The following is a 21,732-nucleotide window of genomic DNA, read 5'->3' on the forward strand; positions in this document are numbered from 1 at the left end:
CGTGGGTTCGAATCCCACCTCAGACAGTGCCCATTGAAAGTACCAAGCAAGAACAAAGCAAACACAGTAAAGAGAGCATTACCAGGTGCCAGGATGGCGGAGTGGTCTAAGGCGTTGCGTTCAGGTCGCAGTCTCCCCAGGAGGCGTGGGTTCGAATCCCACCTCAGACAGAGCCCATTGAAAGTACCAAGCAAGAACAAAGGAAACACAGTCAAGAGAGCATTACCAGTTGCCAGGATGGCGGAGCGGTCTAAGGCTTTGCGTTCAGGTCGCAGTCTCCCCTGGAGGCGTAGGTTCGAATCCCGCCTCAGACAGAGCCCATTGAAAGTACCAAGCAAGAACAAAGCAAACACAGTCAAGAGAGCATTACCAGATGATAAGATGGCAGAGCGGTCTAAGGCGTTGCGTTCAGGTCGCAGTCTCCCCAGGAGGCGTGGGTTCAAATCCCACCTCAGACAGTGCCCATTGAAAGTACCAAGCAAGAACAAAGCAAACACAGTCAAGAGAGCATTACCAGTTGCCAGCATAGCGGAGCGGTCTAAGGCGTTGCGTCCAGGTCGCAGTCTCCACAGGAGGCGTGGGTTCGAATCCCACCTCAGACAGAGCCCATTGAAAGTACCAAGCAAGAACAAAGGAAACACAGTCAAGAAAGCATTACCAGTTGCCAGGATGGCGTAGCGGTCTAAGGCGTTGCGTTCAGGTCGCAGTCTCCCCAGGAGGCGTGGGTTCGAATCCCACCTCAGACAGAGCCCATTGAAAGTATCAAGCAATAACCAAGGAAACACGGTCAAGAGAGCATTACCAGTTGCCAGGATGGCGGAGCGGTCTAAGGCGTTGCGGTCAGGTCACAGTCTCCCCAGGAGGCGTGGGTTCGAATCCCACCTCAGACAGAGCCCATTGAAAGTACCAAGCAAGAACAAAGCAAACACAGTAAAGAGAGCATTACCAGGTGCCAGGATGGCGGAGCGGTCTAAGGCGTTGCGTTCAGGTCGCAGTCTCCCCAGGAGGCGTGGGTTCGAATCCCACCTCAGACAGAGCCCATTGAAAGTACCAAGCAAGAACAAAGCAAACACAGTCAAGAGAGCATTACCAGATGATAAGATGGCAGAGCGGTCTAAGGCGTTGCGTTCAGGTCGCAGTCTCCCCAGGAGGCGTGGGTTCAAATCCCACCTCAGACAGTGCCCATTGAAAGTACCAAGCAAGAACAAAGCAAACACAGTCAAGAGAGCATTACCAGTTGCAAGCATAGCGGAGCGGTCTAAGGCGTTGCGTTCAGGTCGCAGTCTCCACAGGAGGCGTGGGTTCGAATCCCACCTCAGACAGAGCCCATTGAAAGTACCAAGCAATAACCAAGGAAACACGGTCAAGAGAGCATTACCAGTTGCCAGGATGGCGGAGCGGTCTAAGGCGTTGCGTTCAGGTCACAGTCTCCCCAGGAGGCGTGGGTTCGAATCCCACCTCAGACAGAGCACATTGAAAGTACCAAGCAAGAACAAAGCAAACACAGTAAAGAGAGCATTACCAGTTGCCAGGATGGCGGAGCGGTCTAAGGTGTTGCGTTCAGGTCGCAGTCTCCCCAGGAGGCGTGGGTTCGAATCCCACCTCAGACAGAGCCCATTGAAAGTACCAAGCAAGAACAAAGCAAACACATTCAAGAGAGCATTACCAGTTGCCAGGATGGCGGAGCGGTCTAAGGCGTTGCGTTCAGGTCACAGTCTCCCCAGGAGGCGTGGGTTCGAATCCCACCTCAGACAGAGCCCATTGAAAGTACCAAGCAAGAACAAAGCAAACACAGTAAAGAGAGCATTACCAGGTGCCAGGATGGTGGAGCGGTCTAAGGCGTTGCGTTCAGGTTGCAGTCTCCCCAGGAGGCGTGGGTTCGAATCGCACCTCAGACAGAGCCCATTGAAAGTACCAAGCAAGAACAAAGCAAACACAGTCAAGAGAGCATTACCAGATGATAAGATGGCGGAGCGGTCTAAGGCGTTGCGTTCAGGTCGCAGTCTCCCCAGGAGGCGTGGGTTCGAATCCCACCTCAGACAGAGCCCATTGAAAGTACCAAGCAAGAACAAAGCAAACACATTCAAGAGAGCATTACCAGTTGCCAGGATGGCAGAGCGGTCTAAGGCGCTGCGTTCAGGTCGCAGTCTCCCCAGGAGGCGTGGGTTCAAATCCCGCAGCAGACAGAGCTCATTGAAAGTACCAAGCAAGAAGAAAGCAAACACAGTCAAGAGAGCATTACCAGATGCCAGCATAGCGGAGCGGTCTAAGGCGTTGCGTTCAGGTCGCAGTCTCCCCAGGAGGCGTGGGTTCGAATCCCACCTCAGACAGAGCCCATTGAAAGTACCAAGCAAGAACAAAGGAAACACAGTCAAGAAAGCATTACCAGTTGCCTGGATGGCGGAGCGGTCTAAGGCGTTGCGTTCAGGTCGCAGTCTCCCCAGGAGGCGTGGGTTCGAATCCCACCTCAGACAGAGCCCATTGAAAGTACCAAGCAAGAACAAAGCAAACACAGTCAAGAGAGCATTACCAGATGATAAGATGGCAGAGCGGTCTAAGGCGTTGCGTTCAGGTCGCAGTCTCCCCAGGAGGCGTGGGTTCAAATCCCACCTCAGACAGTGACCATTGAAAGTACCAAGCAAGAACAAAGCAAACACAGTCAAGAGAGCATTACCAGATGCCAGCATAGCGGAGCGGTCTAAGGCGTTGCATTCAGGTCGCAGTGTCCCCAGGAGGCGTGGGTTCGAATCCCACCTCAGACAGTGCCCATTGAAAGTACCAAGCAAGAACAAAGCAAACACAGTAAAGAGAGCATTACCAGGTGCCAGGATGGCGGAGTGGTCTAAGGCGTTGCGTTCAGGTCGCAGTCTCCCCAGGAGGCGTGGGTTCGAATCCCACCTCAGACAGAGCCCATTGAAAGTACCAAGCAAGAACAAAGGAAACACAGTCAAGAGAGCATTACCAGTTGCCAGGATGGCGGAGCGGTCTAAGGCTTTGCGTTCAGGTCGCAGTCTCCCCTGGAGGCGTAGGTTCGAATCCCGCCTCAGACAGAGCCCATTGAAAGTACCAAGCAAGAACAAAGCAAACACAGTCAAGAGAGCATTACCAGATGATAAGATGGCAGAGCGGTCTAAGGCGTTGCGTTCAGGTCGCAGTCTCCCCAGGAGGCGTGGGTTCAAATCCCACCTCAGACAGTGCCCATTGAAAGTACCAAGCAAGAACAAAGCAAACACAGTCAAGAGAGCATTACCAGTTGCCAGCATAGCGGAGCGGTCTAAGGCGTTGCGTCCAGGTCGCAGTCTCCACAGGAGGCGTGGGTTCGAATCCCACCTCAGACAGAGCCCATTGAAAGTACCAAGCAAGAACAAAGGAAACACAGTCAAGAAAGCATTACCAGTTGCCAGGATGGCGTAGCGGTCTAAGGCGTTGCGTTCAGGTCGCAGTCTCCCCAGGAGGCGTGGGTTCGAATCCCACCTCAGACAGAGCCCATTGAAAGTATCAAGCAATAACCAAGGAAACACGGTCAAGAGAGCATTACCAGTTGCCAGGATGGCGGAGCGGTCTAAGGCGTTGCGGTCAGGTCACAGTCTCCCCAGGAGGCGTGGGTTCGAATCCCACCTCAGACAGAGCCCATTGAAAGTACCAAGCAAGAACAAAGCAAACACAGTAAAGAGAGCATTACCAGGTGCCAGGATGGCGGAGCGGTCTAAGGCGTTGCGTTCAGGTCGCAGTCTCCCCAGGAGGCGTGGGTTCGAATCCCACCTCAGACAGAGCCCATTGAAAGTACCAAGCAAGAACAAAGCAAACACAGTCAAGAGAGCATTACCAGATGATAAGATGGCAGAGCGGTCTAAGGCGTTGCGTTCAGGTCGCAGTCTCCCCAGGAGGCGTGGGTTCAAATCCCACCTCAGACAGTGCCCATTGAAAGTACCAAGCAAGAACAAAGCAAACACAGTCAAGAGAGCATTACCAGTTGCAAGCATAGCGGAGCGGTCTAAGGCGTTGCGTTCAGGTCGCAGTCTCCACAGGAGGCGTGGGTTCGAATCCCACCTCAGACAGAGCCCATTGAAAGTACCAAGCAATAACCAAGGAAACACGGTCAAGAGAGCATTACCAGTTGCCAGGATGGCGGAGCGGTCTAAGGCGTTGCGTTCAGGTCACAGTCTCCCCAGGAGGCGTGGGTTCGAATCCCACCTCAGACAGAGCACATTGAAAGTACCAAGCAAGAACAAAGCAAACACAGTAAAGAGAGCATTACCAGTTGCCAGGATGGCGGAGCGGTCTAAGGTGTTGCGTTCAGGTCGCAGTCTCCCCAGGAGGCGTGGGTTCGAATCCCACCTCAGACAGAGCCCATTGAAAGTACCAAGCAAGAACAAAGCAAACACATTCAAGAGAGCATTACCAGTTGCCAGGATGGCGGAGCGGTCTAAGGCGTTGCGTTCAGGTCACAGTCTCCCCAGGAGGCGTGGGTTCGAATCCCACCTCAGACAGAGCCCATTGAAAGTACCAAGCAAGAACAAAGCAAACACAGTAAAGAGAGCATTACCAGGTGCCAGGATGGTGGAGCGGTCTAAGGCGTTGCGTTCAGGTTGCAGTCTCCCCAGGAGGCGTGGGTTCGAATCGCACCTCAGACAGAGCCCATTGAAAGTACCAAGCAAGAACAAAGCAAACACAGTCAAGAGAGCATTACCAGATGATAAGATGGCGGAGCGGTCTAAGGCGTTGCGTTCAGGTCGCAGTCTCCCCAGGAGGCGTGGGTTCGAATCCCACCTCAGACAGAGCCCATTGAAAGTACCAAGCAAGAACAAAGCAAACACATTCAAGAGAGCATTACCAGTTGCCAGGATGGCAGAGCGGTCTAAGGCGCTGCGTTCAGGTCGCAGTCTCCCCAGGAGGCGTGGGTTCAAATCCCGCAGCAGACAGAGCTCATTGAAAGTACCAAGCAAGAAGAAAGCAAACACAGTCAAGAGAGCATTACCAGATGCCAGCATAGCGGAGCGGTCTAAGGCGTTGCGTTCAGGTCGCAGTCTCCCCAGGAGGCGTGGGTTCGAATCCCACCTCAGACAGAGCCCATTGAAAGTACCAAGCAAGAACAAAGGAAACACAGTCAAGAAAGCATTACCAGTTGCCTGGATGGCGGAGCGGTCTAAGGCGTTGCGTTCAGGTCGCAGTCTCCCCAGGAGGCGTGGGTTCGAATCCCACCTCAGACAGAGCCCATTGAAAGTACCAAGCAAGAACAAAGCAAACACAGTCAAGAGAGCATTACCAGATGATAAGATGGCAGAGCGGTCTAAGGCGTTGCGTTCAGGTCGCAGTCTCCCCAGGAGGCGTGGGTTCGAATCCCACCTCAGACAGAGCCCATTGAAAGTACCAAGCAAGAACAAAGCAAACACAGTCAAGAGAGCATTACCAGATGATAAGATGGCAGAGCGGTCTAAGGCGTTGCGTTCAGGTCGCAGTCTCCCCAGGAGGCGTGGGTTCAAATCCCACCTCAGACAGTGACCATTGAAAGTACCAAGCAAGAACAAAGCAAACACAGTCAAGAGAGCATTACCAGATGCCAGCATAGCGGAGCGGTCTAAGGCGTTGCGTTCAGGTCGCAGTGTCCCCAGGAGGCGTGGGTTCGAATCCCACCTCAGACAGTGCCCATTGAAAGTACCAAGCAAGAACAAAGCAAACACATTCAAGAGAGCATTACCAGTTGCCAGGATGGCAGAGCGGTCTAAGGCGCTGCGTTCAGGTCGCAGTCTCCCCAGGAGGCGTGGGTTCAAATCCCGCAGCAGACAGAGCCCAATGAAAGTACCAAGCAAGAAGAAAGCAAAGACAGTCAAGAGAGCATTACCAGCTGCAAGGATGGCGGAGCGGTCGAAGGCGTTGCGTTCATTGTCGCAGTCTCCCCAGGAGGCGTGGGTTCGAATCCCACCTCAGACAGAGCCCATTGAAAGTACCAAGCAATGACAAAGGAAACACGGTCAAGAGAGCATTACCAGTTGCCAGGATGGCGGAGCGGTCTAAGGCGTTGCGTTCAGGTGACAGTACCCCAGGAGGCGTGGGTTCGAATCCCACCTCAGACAGAGCCCATTGAAAGTACCAAGCAAGAACAAAGCAAACACAGTAAAGAGAGCATTACCAGGTGCCAGGATGGCGGAGTGGTCTAAGGCGTTGCGTTCAGGTCGCAGTCTCCCCAGGAGGCGTGGGTTCGAATCCCACCTCAGACAGAGCCCATTGAAAGTACCAAGCAAGAACAAAGGAAACACAGTCAAGAGAGCATTACCAGTTGCCAGGATGGCGGAGCGGTCTAAGGCTTTGCGTTCAGGTCGCAGTCTCCCCTGGAGGCGTAGGTTCGAATCCCGCCTCAGACAGAGCCCATTGAAAGTACCAAGCAAGAACAAAGCAAACACAGTCAAGAGAGCATTACCAGATGATAAGATGGCAGAGCGGTCTAAGGCGTTGCGTTCAGGTCGCAGTCTCCCCAGGAGGCGTGGGTTCAAATCCCACCTCAGACAGTGCCCATTGAAAGTACCAAGCAAGAACAAAGCAAACACAGTCAAGAGAGCATTACCAGTTGCCAGCATAGCGGAGCGGTCTAAGGCGTTGCGTCCAGGTCGCAGTCTCCACAGGAGGCGTGGGTTCGAATCCCACCTCAGACAGAGCCCATTGAAAGTACCAAGCAAGAACAAAGGAAACACAGTCAAGAAAGCATTACCAGTTGCCAGGATGGCGTAGCGGTCTAAGGCGTTGCGTTCAGGTCGCAGTCTCCCCAGGAGGCGTGGGTTCGAATCCCACCTCAGACAGAGCCCATTGAAAGTATCAAGCAATAACCAAGGAAACACGGTCAAGAGAGCATTACCAGTTGCCAGGATGGCGGAGCGGTCTAAGGCGTTGCGGTCAGGTCACAGTCTCCCCAGGAGGCGTGGGTTCGAATCCCACCTCAGACAGAGCCCATTGAAAGTACCAAGCAAGAACAAAGCAAACACAGTAAAGAGAGCATTACCAGGTGCCAGGATGGCGGAGCGGTCTAAGGCGTTGCGTTCAGGTCGCAGTCTCACCAGGAGGCGTGGGTTCGAATCCCACCTCAGACAGAGCCCATTGAAAGTACCAAGCAAGAACAAAGCAAACACAGTCAAGAGAGCATTACCAGATGATAAGATGGCAGAGCGGTCTAAGGCGTTGCGTTCAGGTCGCAGTCTCCCCAGGAGGCGTGGGTTCAAATCCCACCTCAGACAGTGACCATTGAAAGTACCAAGCAAGAACAAAGCAAACACAGTCAAGAGAGCATTACCAGATGCCAGCATAGCGGAGCGGTCTAAGGCGTTGCGTTCAGGTCGCAGTGTCCCCAGGAGGCGTGGGTTCGAATCCCACCTCAGACAGTGCCCATTGAAAGTACCAAGCAAGAACAAAGCAAACACATTCAAGAGAGCATTACCAGTTGCCAGGATGGCAGAGCGGTCTAAGGCGCTGCGTTCAGGTCGCAGTCTCCCCAGGAGGCGTGGGTTCAAATCCCGCAGCAGACAGAGCCCAATGAAAGTACCAAGCAAGAAGAAAGCAAAGACAGTCAAGAGAGCATTACCAGCTGCAAGGATGGCGGAGCGGTCGAAGGCGTTGCGTTCATTGTCGCAGTCTCCCCAGGAGGCGTGGGTTCGAATCCCACCTCAGACAGAGCCCATTGAAAGTACCAAGCAATGACAAAGGAAACACGGTCAAGAGAGCATTACCAGTTGCCAGGATGGCGGAGCGGTCTAAGGCGTTGCGTTCAGGTGACAGTACCCCAGGAGGCGTGGGTTCGAATCCCACCTCAGACAGAGCCCATTGAAAGTACCAAGCAAGAACAAAGCAAACACAGTAAAGAGAGCATTACCAGGTGCCAGGATGGCGGAGTGGTCTAAGGCGTTGCGTTCAGGTCGCAGTCTCCCCAGGAGGCGTGGGTTCGAATCCCACCTCAGACAGAGCCCATTGAAAGTACCAAGCAAGAACAAAGGAAACACAGTCAAGAGAGCATTACCAGTTGCCAGGATGGCGGAGCGGTCTAAGGCTTTGCGTTCAGGTCGCAGTCTCCCCTGGAGGCGTAGGTTCGAATCCCGCCTCAGACAGAGCCCATTGAAAGTACCAAGCAAGAACAAAGCAAACACAGTCAAGAGAGCATTACCAGATGATAAGATGGCAGAGCGGTCTAAGGCGTTGCGTTCAGGTCGCAGTCTCCCCAGGAGGCGTGGGTTCAAATCCCACCTCAGACAGTGCCCATTGAAAGTACCAAGCAAGAACAAAGCAAACACAGTCAAGAGAGCATTACCAGTTGCCAGCATAGCGGAGCGGTCTAAGGCGTTGCGTCCAGGTCGCAGTCTCCACAGGAGGCGTGGGTTCGAATCCCACCTCAGACAGAGCCCATTGAAAGTACCAAGCAAGAACAAAGGAAACACAGTCAAGAAAGCATTACCAGTTGCCAGGATGGCGTAGCGGTCTAAGGCGTTGCGTTCAGGTCGCAGTCTCCCCAGGAGGCGTGGGTTCGAATCCCACCTCAGACAGAGCCCATTGAAAGTATCAAGCAATAACCAAGGAAACACGGTCAAGAGAGCATTACCAGTTGCCAGGATGGCGGAGCGGTCTAAGGCGTTGCGGTCAGGTCACAGTCTCCCCAGGAGGCGTGGGTTCGAATCCCACCTCAGACAGAGCCCATTGAAAGTACCAAGCAAGAACAAAGCAAACACAGTAAAGAGAGCATTACCAGGTGCCAGGATGGCGGAGCGGTCTAAGGCGTTGCGTTCAGGTCGCAGTCTCACCAGGAGGCGTGGGTTCGAATCCCACCTCAGACAGAGCCCATTGAAAGTACCAAGCAAGAACAAAGCAAACACAGTCAAGAGAGCATTACCAGATGATAAGATGGCAGAGCGGTCTAAGGCGTTGCGTTCAGGTCGCAGTCTCCCCAGGAGGCGTGGGTTCAAATCCCACCTCAGACAGTGCCCATTGAAAGTACCAAGCAAGAACAAAGCAAACACAGTCAAGAGAGCATTACCAGTTGCAAGCATAGCGGAGCGGTCTAAGGCGTTGCGTTCAGGTCGCAGTCTCCACAGGAGGCGTGGGTTCGAATCCCACCTCAGACAGAGCCCATTGAAAGTACCAAGCAATAACCAAGGAAACACGGTCAAGAGAGCATTACCAGTTGCCAGGATGGCGGAGCGGTCTAAGGCGTTGCGTTCAGGTCACAGTCTCCCCAGGAGGCGTGGGTTCGAATCCCACCTCAGACAGAGCACATTGAAAGTACCAAGCAAGAACAAAGCAAACACAGTAAAGAGAGCATTACCAGTTGCCAGGATGGCGGAGCGGTCTAAGGTGTTGCGTTCAGGTCGCAGTCTCCCCAGGAGGCGTGGGTTCGAATCCCACCTCAGACAGAGCCCATTGAAAGTACCAAGCAAGAACAAAGCAAACACATTCAAGAGAGCATTACCAGTTGCCAGGATGGCGGAGCGGTCTAAGGCGTTGCGTTCAGGTCACAGTCTCCCCAGGAGGCGTGGGTTCGAATCCCACCTCAGACAGAGCCCATTGAAAGTACCAAGCAAGAACAAAGCAAACACAGTAAAGAGAGCATTACCAGGTGCCAGGATGGTGGAGCGGTCTAAGGCGTTGCGTTCAGGTTGCAGTCTCCCCAGGAGGCGTGGGTTCGAATCGCACCTCAGACAGAGCCCATTGAAAGTACCAAGCAAGAACAAAGCAAACACAGTCAAGAGAGCATTACCAGATGATAAGATGGCGGAGCGGTCTAAGGCGTTGCGTTCAGGTCGCAGTCTCCCCAGGAGGCGTGGGTTCGAATCCCACCTCAGACAGAGCCCATTGAAAGTACCAAGCAAGAACAAAGCAAACACATTCAAGAGAGCATTACCAGTTGCCAGGATGGCAGAGCGGTCTAAGGCGCTGCGTTCAGGTCGCAGTCTCCCCAGGAGGCGTGGGTTCAAATCCCGCAGCAGACAGAGCTCATTGAAAGTACCAAGCAAGAAGAAAGCAAACACAGTCAAGAGAGCATTACCAGATGCCAGCATAGCGGAGCGGTCTAAGGCGTTGCGTTCAGGTCGCAGTCTCCCCAGGAGGCGTGGGTTCGAATCCCACCTCAGACAGAGCCCATTGAAAGTACCAAGCAAGAACAAAGGAAACACAGTCAAGAAAGCATTACCAGTTGCCTGGATGGCGGAGCGGTCTAAGGCGTTGCGTTCAGGTCGCAGTCTCCCCAGGAGGCGTGGGTTCGAATCCCACCTCAGACAGAGCCCATTGAAAGTACCAAGCAAGAACAAAGCAAACACAGTCAAGAGAGCATTACCAGATGATAAGATGGCAGAGCGGTCTAAGGCGTTGCGTTCAGGTCGCAGTCTCCCCAGGAGGCGTGGGTTCAAATCCCACCTCAGACAGTGACCATTGAAAGTACCAAGCAAGAACAAAGCAAACACAGTCAAGAGAGCATTACCAGATGCCAGCATAGCGGAGCGGTCTAAGGCGTTGCATTCAGGTCGCAGTGTCCCCAGGAGGCGTGGGTTCGAATCCCACCTCAGACAGTGCCCATTGAAAGTACCAAGCAAGAACAAAGCAAACACAGTAAAGAGAGCATTACCAGGTGCCAGGATGGCGGAGTGGTCTAAGGCGTTGCGTTCAGGTCGCAGTCTCCCCAGGAGGCGTGGGTTCGAATCCCACCTCAGACAGAGCCCATTGAAAGTACCAAGCAAGAACAAAGGAAACACAGTCAAGAGAGCATTACCAGTTGCCAGGATGGCGGAGCGGTCTAAGGCTTTGCGTTCAGGTCGCAGTCTCCCCTGGAGGCGTAGGTTCGAATCCCGCCTCAGACAGAGCCCATTGAAAGTACCAAGCAAGAACAAAGCAAACACAGTCAAGAGAGCATTACCAGATGATAAGATGGCAGAGCGGTCTAAGGCGTTGCGTTCAGGTCGCAGTCTCCCCAGGAGGCGTGGGTTCAAATCCCACCTCAGACAGTGCCCATTGAAAGTACCAAGCAAGAACAAAGCAAACACAGTCAAGAGAGCATTACCAGTTGCCAGCATAGCGGAGCGGTCTAAGGCGTTGCGTCCAGGTCGCAGTCTCCACAGGAGGCGTGGGTTCGAATCCCACCTCAGACAGAGCCCATTGAAAGTACCAAGCAAGAACAAAGGAAACACAGTCAAGAAAGCATTACCAGTTGCCAGGATGGCGTAGCGGTCTAAGGCGTTGCGTTCAGGTCGCAGTCTCCCCAGGAGGCGTGGGTTCGAATCCCACCTCAGACAGAGCCCATTGAAAGTATCAAGCAATAACCAAGGAAACACGGTCAAGAGAGCATTACCAGTTGCCAGGATGGCGGAGCGGTCTAAGGCGTTGCGGTCAGGTCACAGTCTCCCCAGGAGGCGTGGGTTCGAATCCCACCTCAGACAGAGCCCATTGAAAGTACCAAGCAAGAACAAAGCAAACACAGTAAAGAGAGCATTACCAGGTGCCAGGATGGCGGAGCGGTCTAAGGCGTTGCGTTCAGGTCGCAGTCTCCCCAGGAGGCGTGGGTTCGAATCCCACCTCAGACAGAGCCCATTGAAAGTACCAAGCAAGAACAAAGCAAACACAGTCAAGAGAGCATTACCAGATGATAAGATGGCAGAGCGGTCTAAGGCGTTGCGTTCAGGTCGCAGTCTCCCCAGGAGGCGTGGGTTCAAATCCCACCTCAGACAGTGCCCATTGAAAGTACCAAGCAAGAACAAAGCAAACACAGTCAAGAGAGCATTACCAGTTGCAAGCATAGCGGAGCGGTCTAAGGCGTTGCGTTCAGGTCGCAGTCTCCACAGGAGGCGTGGGTTCGAATCCCACCTCAGACAGAGCCCATTGAAAGTACCAAGCAATAACCAAGGAAACACGGTCAAGAGAGCATTACCAGTTGCCAGGATGGCGGAGCGGTCTAAGGCGTTGCGTTCAGGTCACAGTCTCCCCAGGAGGCGTGGGTTCGAATCCCACCTCAGACAGAGCACATTGAAAGTACCAAGCAAGAACAAAGCAAACACAGTAAAGAGAGCATTACCAGTTGCCAGGATGGCGGAGCGGTCTAAGGTGTTGCGTTCAGGTCGCAGTCTCCCCAGGAGGCGTGGGTTCGAATCCCACCTCAGACAGAGCCCATTGAAAGTACCAAGCAAGAACAAAGCAAACACATTCAAGAGAGCATTACCAGTTGCCAGGATGGCGGAGCGGTCTAAGGCGTTGCGTTCAGGTCACAGTCTCCCCAGGAGGCGTGGGTTCGAATCCCACCTCAGACAGAGCCCATTGAAAGTACCAAGCAAGAACAAAGCAAACACAGTAAAGAGAGCATTACCAGGTGCCAGGATGGTGGAGCGGTCTAAGGCGTTGCGTTCAGGTTGCAGTCTCCCCAGGAGGCGTGGGTTCGAATCGCACCTCAGACAGAGCCCATTGAAAGTACCAAGCAAGAACAAAGCAAACACAGTCAAGAGAGCATTACCAGATGATAAGATGGCGGAGCGGTCTAAGGCGTTGCGTTCAGGTCGCAGTCTCCCCAGGAGGCGTGGGTTCGAATCCCACCTCAGACAGAGCCCATTGAAAGTACCAAGCAAGAACAAAGCAAACACATTCAAGAGAGCATTACCAGTTGCCAGGATGGCAGAGCGGTCTAAGGCGCTGCGTTCAGGTCGCAGTCTCCCCAGGAGGCGTGGGTTCAAATCCCGCAGCAGACAGAGCTCATTGAAAGTACCAAGCAAGAAGAAAGCAAACACAGTCAAGAGAGCATTACCAGATGCCAGCATAGCGGAGCGTTCTAAGGCGTTGCGTTCAGGTCGCAGTCTCCCCAGGAGGCGTGGGTTCGAATCCCACCTCAGACAGAGCCCATTGAAAGTACCAAGCAAGAACAAAGGAAACACAGTCAAGAAAGCATTACCAGTTGCCTGGATGGCGGAGCGGTCTAAGGCGTTGCGTTCAGGTCGCAGTCTCCCCAGGAGGCGTGGGTTCGAATCCCACCTCAGACAGAGCCCATTGAAAGTACCAAGCAAGAACAAAGCAAACACAGTCAAGAGAGCATTACCAGATGATAAGATGGCAGAGCGGTCTAAGGCGTTGCGTTCAGGTCGCAGTCTCCCCAGGAGGCGTGGGTTCAAATCCCACCTCAGACAGTGACCATTGAAAGTACCAAGCAAGAACAAAGCAAACACAGTCAAGAGAGCATTACCAGATGCCAGCATAGCGGAGCGGTCTAAGGCGTTGCATTCAGGTCGCAGTGTCCCCAGGAGGCGTGGGTTCGAATCCCACCTCAGACAGTGCCCATTGAAAGTACCAAGCAAGAACAAAGCAAACACAGTCAAGAGAGCATTACCAGTTGCCAGGATGGCGGAGCGGTCTAAGGTGTTGCGTTCAGGTCGCAGTCTCCCCAGGAGGCGTGGGTTCGAATCCCACCTCAGACAGAGCCCATTGAAAGTACCAAGCAAGAACAAAGCAAACACATTCAAGAGAGCATTACCAGTTGCCAGGATGGCAGAGCGGTCTAAGGCGCTGCGTTCAGGTCGCAGTCTCCCCAGGAGGCGTGGGTTCAAATCCCGCAGCAGACAGAGCCCAATGAAAGTACCAAGCAATGACAAAGGAAACACGGTCAAGAGAGCATTACCAGTTGCCAGGATGGCGGAGCGGTCTAAGGCGTTGCGTTCAGGTCGCAGTCTCCCCAGGAGGCGTGGGTTCGAATCCCACCTCAGACAGAGCCCATTGAAAGTACCAAGCAAGAACAAAGCAAACACAGTAAAGAGAGCATTACCAGGTGCCAGGATGGCGGAGCGGTCTAAGGCGTTGCGTTCAGGTCGCAGTCTCCCCAGGAGGCGTGGGTTCGAATCCCACCTCAGACAGAGCCCATTGAACGTACCAAGCAAGAACAAAGGAAACACAGTCAAGAAAGCATTACCAGTTGCCAGGATGGCGGAGCGGTCTAAGGCGTTGCGTTCAGGTCGCAGTCTCCCCAGGAGGCGTGGGTTCGAATCGCACCTCAGACAGAGCCCATTGAAAGTACCAAGCAAGAACAAAGCAAACACAGTCAAGAGAGCATTACCAGATGATAAGATGGCGGAGCGGTCTAAGGCGTTGCGTTCAGGTCGCAGTCTCCCCAGGAGGCGTGGGTTCGAATCCCACCTCAGACAGAGCCCATTGAAAGTACCAAGCAAGAACAAAGCAAACACATTCAAGAGAGCATTACCAGTTGCCAGGATGGCAGAGCGGTCTAAGGCGCTGCGTTCAGGTCGCAGTCTCCCCAGGAGGCGTGGGTTCAAATCCCGCAGCAGACAGAGCTCATTGAAAGTACCAAGCAAGAAGAAAGCAAACACAGTCAAGAGAGCATTACCAGATGCCAGCATAGCGGAGCGGTCTAAGGCGTTGCGTTCAGGTCGCAGTCTCCCCAGGAGGCGTGGGTTCGAATCCCACCTCAGACAGAGCCCATTGAAAGTACCAAGCAAGAACAAAGGAAACACAGTCAAGAAAGCATTACCAGTTGCCTGGATGGCGGAGCGGTCTAAGGCGTTGCGTTCAGGTCGCAGTCTCCCCAGGAGGCGTGGGTTCGAATCCCACCTCAGACAGAGCCCATTGAAAGTACCAAGCAAGAACAAAGCAAACACAGTCAAGAGAGCATTACCAGATGATAAGATGGCAGAGCGGTCTAAGGCGTTGCGTTCAGGTCGCAGTCTCCCCAGGAGGCGTGGGTTCAAATCCCACCTCAGACAGTGACCATTGAAAGTACCAAGCAAGAACAAAGCAAACACAGTCAAGAGAGCATTACCAGATGCCAGCATAGCGGAGCGGTCTAAGGCGTTGCATTCAGGTCGCAGTGTCCCCAGGAGGCGTGGGTTCGAATCCCACCTCAGACAGTGCCCATTGAAAGTACCAAGCAAGAACAAAGCAAACACAGTAAAGAGAGCATTACCAGGTGCCAGGATGGCGGAGTGGTCTAAGGCGTTGCGTTCAGGTCGCAGTCTCCCCAGGAGGCGTGGGTTCGAATCCCACCTCAGACAGAGCCCATTGAAAGTACCAAGCAAGAACAAAGGAAACACAGTCAAGAGAGCATTACCAGTTGCCAGGATGGCGGAGCGGTCTAAGGCTTTGCGTTCAGGTCGCAGTCTCCCCTGGAGGCGTAGGTTCGAATCCCGCCTCAGACAGAGCCCATTGAAAGTACCAAGCAAGAACAAAGCAAACACAGTCAAGAGAGCATTACCAGATGATAAGATGGCAGAGCGGTCTAAGGCGTTGCGTTCAGGTCGCAGTCTCCCCAGGAGGCGTGGGTTCAAATCCCACCTCAGACAGTGCCCATTGAAAGTACCAAGCAAGAACAAAGCAAACACAGTCAAGAGAGCATTACCAGTTGCCAGCATAGCGGAGCGGTCTAAGGCGTTGCGTCCAGGTCGCAGTCTCCACAGGAGGCGTGGGTTCGAATCCCACCTCAGACAGAGCCCATTGAAAGTACCAAGCAAGAACAAAGGAAACACAGTCAAGAAAGCATTACCAGTTGCCAGGATGGCGTAGCGGTCTAAGGCGTTGCGTTCAGGTCGCAGTCTCCCCAGGAGGCGTGGGTTCGAATCCCACCTCAGACAGAGCCCATTGAAAGTATCAAGCAATAACCAAGGAAACACGGTCAAGAGAGCATTACCAGTTGCCAGGATGGCGGAGCGGTCTAAGGCGTTGCGGTCAGGTCACAGTCTCCCCAGGAGGCGTGGGTTCGAATCCCACCTCAGACAGAGCCCATTGAAAGTACCAAGCAAGAACAAAGCAAACACAGTAAAGAGAGCATTACCAGGTGCCAGGATGGCGGAGCGGTCTAAGGCGTTGCGTTCAGGTCGCAGTCTCCCCAGGAGGCGTGGGTTCGAATCCCACCTCAGACAGAGCCCATTGAAAGTACCAAGCAAGAACAAAGCAAACACAGTCAAGAGAGCATTACCAGATGATAAGATGGCAGAGCGGTCTAAGGCGTTGCGTTCAGGTCGCAGTCTCCCCAGGAGGCGTGGGTTCAAATCCCACCTCAGACAGTGCCCATTGAAAGTACCAAGCAAGAACAAAGCAAACACAGTCAAGAGAGCATTACCAGTTGCAAGCATAGCGGAGCGGTCTAAGGCGTTGCGTTCAGGTCGCAGTCTCCACAGGAGGCGTGGGTTCGAATCCCACCTCAGACAGAGCCCATTGAAAGTACCAAGCAATAACCAAGGAAACACGGTCAAGAGAGCATTACCAGTTGCCAGGATGGCGGAGCGGTCTAAGGCGTTGCGTTCAGGTCACAGTCTCCCCAGGAGGCGTGGGTTCGAATCCCACCTCAGACAGAGCACATTGAAAGTACCAAGCAAGAACAAAGCAAACACAGTAAAGAGAGCATTACCAGTTGCCAGGATGGCGGAGCGGTCTAAGGTGTTGCGTTCAGGTCGCAGTCTCCCCAGGAGGCGTGGGTTCGAATCCCACCTCAGACAGAGCCCATTGAAAGTACCAAGCAAGAACAAAGCAAACACATTCAAGAGAGCATTACCAGTTGCCAGGATGGCGGAGCGGTCTAAGGCGTTGCGTTCAGGTCACAGTCTCCCCAGGAGGCGTGGGTTCGAATCCCACCTCAGACAGAGCCCATTGAAAGTACCAAGCAAGAACAAAGCAAACACAGTAAAGAGAGCATTACCAGGTGCCAGGATGGTGGAGCGGTCTAAGGCGTTGCGTTCAGGTTGCAGTCTCCCCAGGAGGCGTGGGTTCGAATCGCACCTCAGACAGAGCCCATTGAAAGTACCAAGCAAGAACAAAGCAAACACAGTCAAGAGAGCATTACCAGATGATAAGATGGCGGAGCGGTCTAAGGCGTTGCGTTCAGGTCGCAGTCTCCCCAGGAGGCGTGGGTTCGAATCCCACCTCAGACAGAGCCCATTGAAAGTACCAAGCAAGAACAAAGCAAACACATTCAAGAGAGCATTACCAGTTGCCAGGATGGCAGAGCGGTCTAAGGCGCTGCGTTCAGGTCGCAGTCTCCCCAGGAGGCGTGGGTTCAAATCCCGCAGCAGACAGAGCTCATTGAAAGTACCAAGCAAGAAGAAAGCAAACACAGTCAAGAGAGCATTACCAGATGCCAGCATAGCGGAGCGTTCTAAGGCGTTGCGTTCAGGTCGCAGTCTCCCCAGGAGGCGTGGGTTCGAATCCCACCTCAGACAGAGCCCATTGAAAGTACCAAGCAAGAACAAAGGAAACACAGTCAAGAAAGCATTACCAGTTGCCTGGATGGCGGAGCGGTCTAAGGCGTTGCGTTCAGGTCGCAGTCTCCCCAGGAGGCGTGGGTTCGAATCCCACCTCAGACAGAGCCCATTGAAAGTACCAAGCAAGAACAAAGCAAACACAGTCAAGAGAGCATTACCAGATGATAAGATGGCAGAGCGGTCTAAGGCGTTGCGTTCAGGTCGCAGTCTCCCCAGGAGGCGTGGGTTCAAATCCCACCTCAGACAGTGACCATTGAAAGTACCAAGCAAGAACAAAGCAAACACAGTCAAGAGAGCATTACCAGATGCCAGCATAGCGGAGCGGTCTAAGGCGTTGCATTCAGGTCGCAGTGTCCCCAGGAGGCGTGGGTTCGAATCCCACCTCAGACAGTGCCCATTGAAAGTACCAAGCAAGAACAAAGCAAACACAGTCAAGAGAGCATTACCAGTTGCCAGGATGGCGGAGCGGTCTAAGGTGTTGCGTTCAGGTCGCAGTCTCCCCAGGAGGCGTGGGTTCGAATCCCACCTCAGACAGAGCCCATTGAAAGTACCAAGCAAGAACAAAGCAAACACATTCAAGAGAGCATTACCAGTTGCCAGGATGGCAGAGCGGTCTAAGGCGCTGCGTTCAGGTCGCAGTCTCCCCAGGAGGCGTGGGTTCAAATCCCGCAGCAGACAGAGCCCAATGAAAGTACCAAGCAATGACAAAGGAAACACGGTCAAGAGAGCATTACCAGTTGCCAGGATGGCGGAGCGGTCTAAGGCGTTGCGTTCAGGTCGCAGTCTCCCCAGGAGGCGTGGGTTCGAATCCCACCTCAGACAGAGCCCATTGAAAGTACCAAGCAAGAACAAAGCAAACACAGTAAAGAGAGCATTACCAGGTGCCAGGATGGCGGAGCGGTCTAAGGCGTTGCGTTCAGGTCGCAGTCTCCCCAGGAGGCGTGGGTTCGAATCCCACCTCAGACAGAGCCCATTGAACGTACCAAGCAAGAACAAAGGAAACACAGTCAAGAAAGCATTACCAGTTGCCAGGATGGCGGAGCGGTCTAAGGCGTTGCGTTCAGGTCGCAGTCTCCCCAGGAGGCGTGGGTTCGAATCCCACCTCAGACAGAGCCCATTGAAAGTACCAAGCAAGAACAAAGCAAACACAGTCAAGAGAGCATTACCAGATGATAAGATGGCAGAGCGGTCTAAGGCGTTGCGTTCAGGTCGCAGTCTCCCCAGGAGGCGTGGGTTCAAATCCCACCTCAGACAGTGACCATTGAAAGTACCAAGCAAGAACAAAGCAAACACAGTCAAGAGAGCATTACCAGATGCCAGCATAGCGGAGCGGTCTAAGGCGTTGCGTTCAGGTCGCAGTGTCCCCAGGAGGCGTGGGTTCGAATCCCACCTCAGACAGTGCCCATTGAAAGTACCAAGCAAGAACAAAGCAAACACATTCAAGAGAGCATTACCAGTTGCCAGGATGGCAGAGCGGTCTAAGGCGCTGCGTTCAGGTCGCAGTCTCCCCAGGAGGCGTGGGTTCAAATCCCGCAGCAGACAGAGCCCAATGAAAGTACCAAGCAAGAAGAAAGCAAAGACAGTCAAGAGAGCATTACCAGCTGCAAGGATGGCGGAGCGGTCGAAGGCGTTGCGTTCATTGTCGCAGTCTCCCCAGGAGGCGTGGGTTCGAATCCCACCTCAGACAGAGCCCATTGAAAGTACCAAGCAATGACAAAGGAAACACGGTCAAGAGAGCATTACCAGTTGCCAGGATGGCGGAGCGGTCTAAGGCGTTGCGTTCAGGTGACAGTACCCCAGGAGGCGTGGGTTCGAATCCCACCTCAGACAGAGCCCATTGAAAGTACCAAGCAAGAACAAAGCAAACACAGTAAAGAGAGCATTACCAGGTGCCAGGATGGCGGAGTGGTCTAAGGCGTTGCGTTCAGGTCGCAGTCTCCCCAGGAGGCGTGGGTTCGAATCCCACCTCAGACAGAGCCCATTGAAAGTACCAAGCAAGAACAAAGGAAACACAGTCAAGAGAGCATTACCAGTTGCCAGGATGGCGGAGCGGTCTAAGGCTTTGCGTTCAGGTCGCAGTCTCCCCTGGAGGCGTAGGTTCGAATCCCGCCTCAGACAGAGCCCATTGAAAGTACCAAGCAAGAACAAAGCAAACACAGTCAAGAGAGCATTACCAGATGATAAGATGGCAGAGCGGTCTAAGGCGTTGCGTTCAGGTCGCAGTCTCCCCAGGAGGCGTGGGTTCAAATCCCACCTCAGACAGTGCCCATTGAAAGTACCAAGCAAGAACAAAGCAAACACAGTCAAGAGAGCATTACCAGTTGCCAGCATAGCGGAGCGGTCTAAGGCGTTGCGTCCAGGTCGCAGTCTCCACAGGAGGCGTGGGTTCGAATCCCACCTCAGACAGAGCCCATTGAAAGTACCAAGCAAGAACAAAGGAAACACAGTCAAGAAAGCATTACCAGTTGCCAGGATGGCGTAGCGGTCTAAGGCGTTGCGTTCAGGTCGCAGTCTCCCCAGGAGGCGTGGGTTCGAATCCCACCTCAGACAGAGCCCATTGAAAGTATCAAGCAATAACCAAGGAAACACGGTCAAGAGAGCATTACCAGTTGCCAGGATGGCGGAGCGGTCTAAGGCGTTGCGGTCAGGTCACAGTCTCCCCAGGAGGCGTGGGTTCGAATCCCACCTCAGACAGAGCCCATTGAAAGTACCAAGCAAGAACAAAGCAAACACAGTAAAGAGAGCATTACCAGGTGCCAGGATGGCGGAGCGGTCTAAGGCGTTGCGTTCAGGTCGCAGTCTCCCCAGGAGGCGTGGGTTCGAATCCCACCTCAGACAGAGCCCATTGAAAGTACCAAGCAAGAACAAAGCAAACACAGTCAAGAGAGCATTACCAGATGATAAGATGGCAGAGCGGTCTAAGGCGTTGCGTTCAGGTCGCAGTCTCCCCAGGAGGCGTGGGTTCAAATCCCACCTCAGACAGTGCCCATTGAAAGTACCAAGCAAGAACAAAGCAAACACAGTCAAGAGAGCATTACCAGTTGCAAGCATAGCGGAGCGGTCTAAGGCGTTGCGTTCAGGTCGCAGTCTCCACAGGAGGCGTGGGTTCGAATCCCACCTCAGACAGAGCCCATTGAAAGTACCAAGCAATAACCAAGGAAACACGGTCAAGAGAGCATTACCAGTTGCCAGGATGGCGGAGCGGTCTAAGGCGTTGCGTTCAGGTCACAGTCTCCCCAGGAGGCGTGGGTTCGAATCCCACCTCAGACAGAGCACATTGAAAGTACCAAGCAAGAACAAAGCAAACACAGTAAAGAGAGCATTACCAGGTGCCAGGATGGCGGAGCGGTCTAAGGCGTTGCGTTCAGGTCGCAGTCTCCCCAGGAGGCGTGGGTTCGAATCCCACCTCAGACAGAGCCCATTGAAAGTACCAAGCAAGAACAAAGCAAACACATTCAAGAGAGCATTACCAGTTGCCAGGATGGCAGAGCGGTCTAAGGCGCTGCGTTCAGGTCGCAGTCTCCCCAGGAGGCGTGGGTTCAAATCCCGCAGCAGACAGAGCCCAATGAAAGTACCAAGCAATGACAAAGGAAACACGGTCAAGAGAGCATTACCAGTTGCCAGGATGGCGGAGCGGTCTAAGGCGTTGCGTTCAGGTCGCAGTCTCCCCAGGAGGCGTGGGTTCGAATCCCACCTCAGACAGAGCCCATTGAAAGTACCAAGCAAGAACAAAGCAAACACAGTAAAGAGAGCATTACCAGGTGCCAGGATGGCGGAGCGGTCTAAGGCGTTGCGTTCAGGTCGCAGTCTCCCCAGGAGGCGTGGGTTCGAATCCCACCTCAGACAGAGCCCATTGAACGTACCAAGCAAGAACAAAGGAAACACAGTCAAGAAAGCATTACCAGTTGCCAGGATGGCGGAGCGGTCTAAGGCGTTGCGTTCAGGTCGCAGTCTACCCAGGAGGCGTGGGTTCGAATCCCACCTCAGACAGAGCCCATTGAAAGTACCAAGCAAGAACAAAGCAAACACAGTCAAGAGAGCATTACCAGATGATAAGATGGCAGAGCGGTCTAAGGCGTTGCGTTCAGGTCGCAGTCTCCCCAGGAGGCGTGGGTTCAAATCCCACCTCAGACAGTGACCATTGAAAGTACCAAGCAAGAACAAAGCAAACACAGTCAAGAGAGCATTACCAGATGCCAGCATAGCGGAGCGGTCTAAGGCGTTGCGTTCAGGTCGCAGTGTCCCCAGGAGGCGTGGGTTCGAATCCCACCTCAGACAGTGCCCATTGAAAGTACCAAGCAAGAACAAAGCAAACACATTCAAGAGAGCATTACCAGTTGCCAGGATGACAGAGCGGTCTAAGGCGCTGCGTTCAGGTCGCAGTCTCCCCAGGAGGCGTGGGTTCAAATCCCGCAGCAGACAGAGCCCAATGAAAGTACCAAGCAAGAAGAAAGCAAAGACAGTCAAGAGAGCATTACCAGCTGCAAGGATGGCGGAGCGGTCGAAGGCGTTGCGTTCATTGTCGCAG

This window comes from Idiotropiscis lumnitzeri, unplaced genomic scaffold, assembly GCF_059441095.1.
Source record: "Idiotropiscis lumnitzeri isolate Australia: NSW breed Sydney's pygmy pipehorse unplaced genomic scaffold, RoL_Ilum_1.0 HiC_scaffold_28, whole genome shotgun sequence".
Classification (NCBI taxonomy): Eukaryota; Metazoa; Chordata; class Actinopteri; order Syngnathiformes; family Syngnathidae; genus Idiotropiscis; species Idiotropiscis lumnitzeri.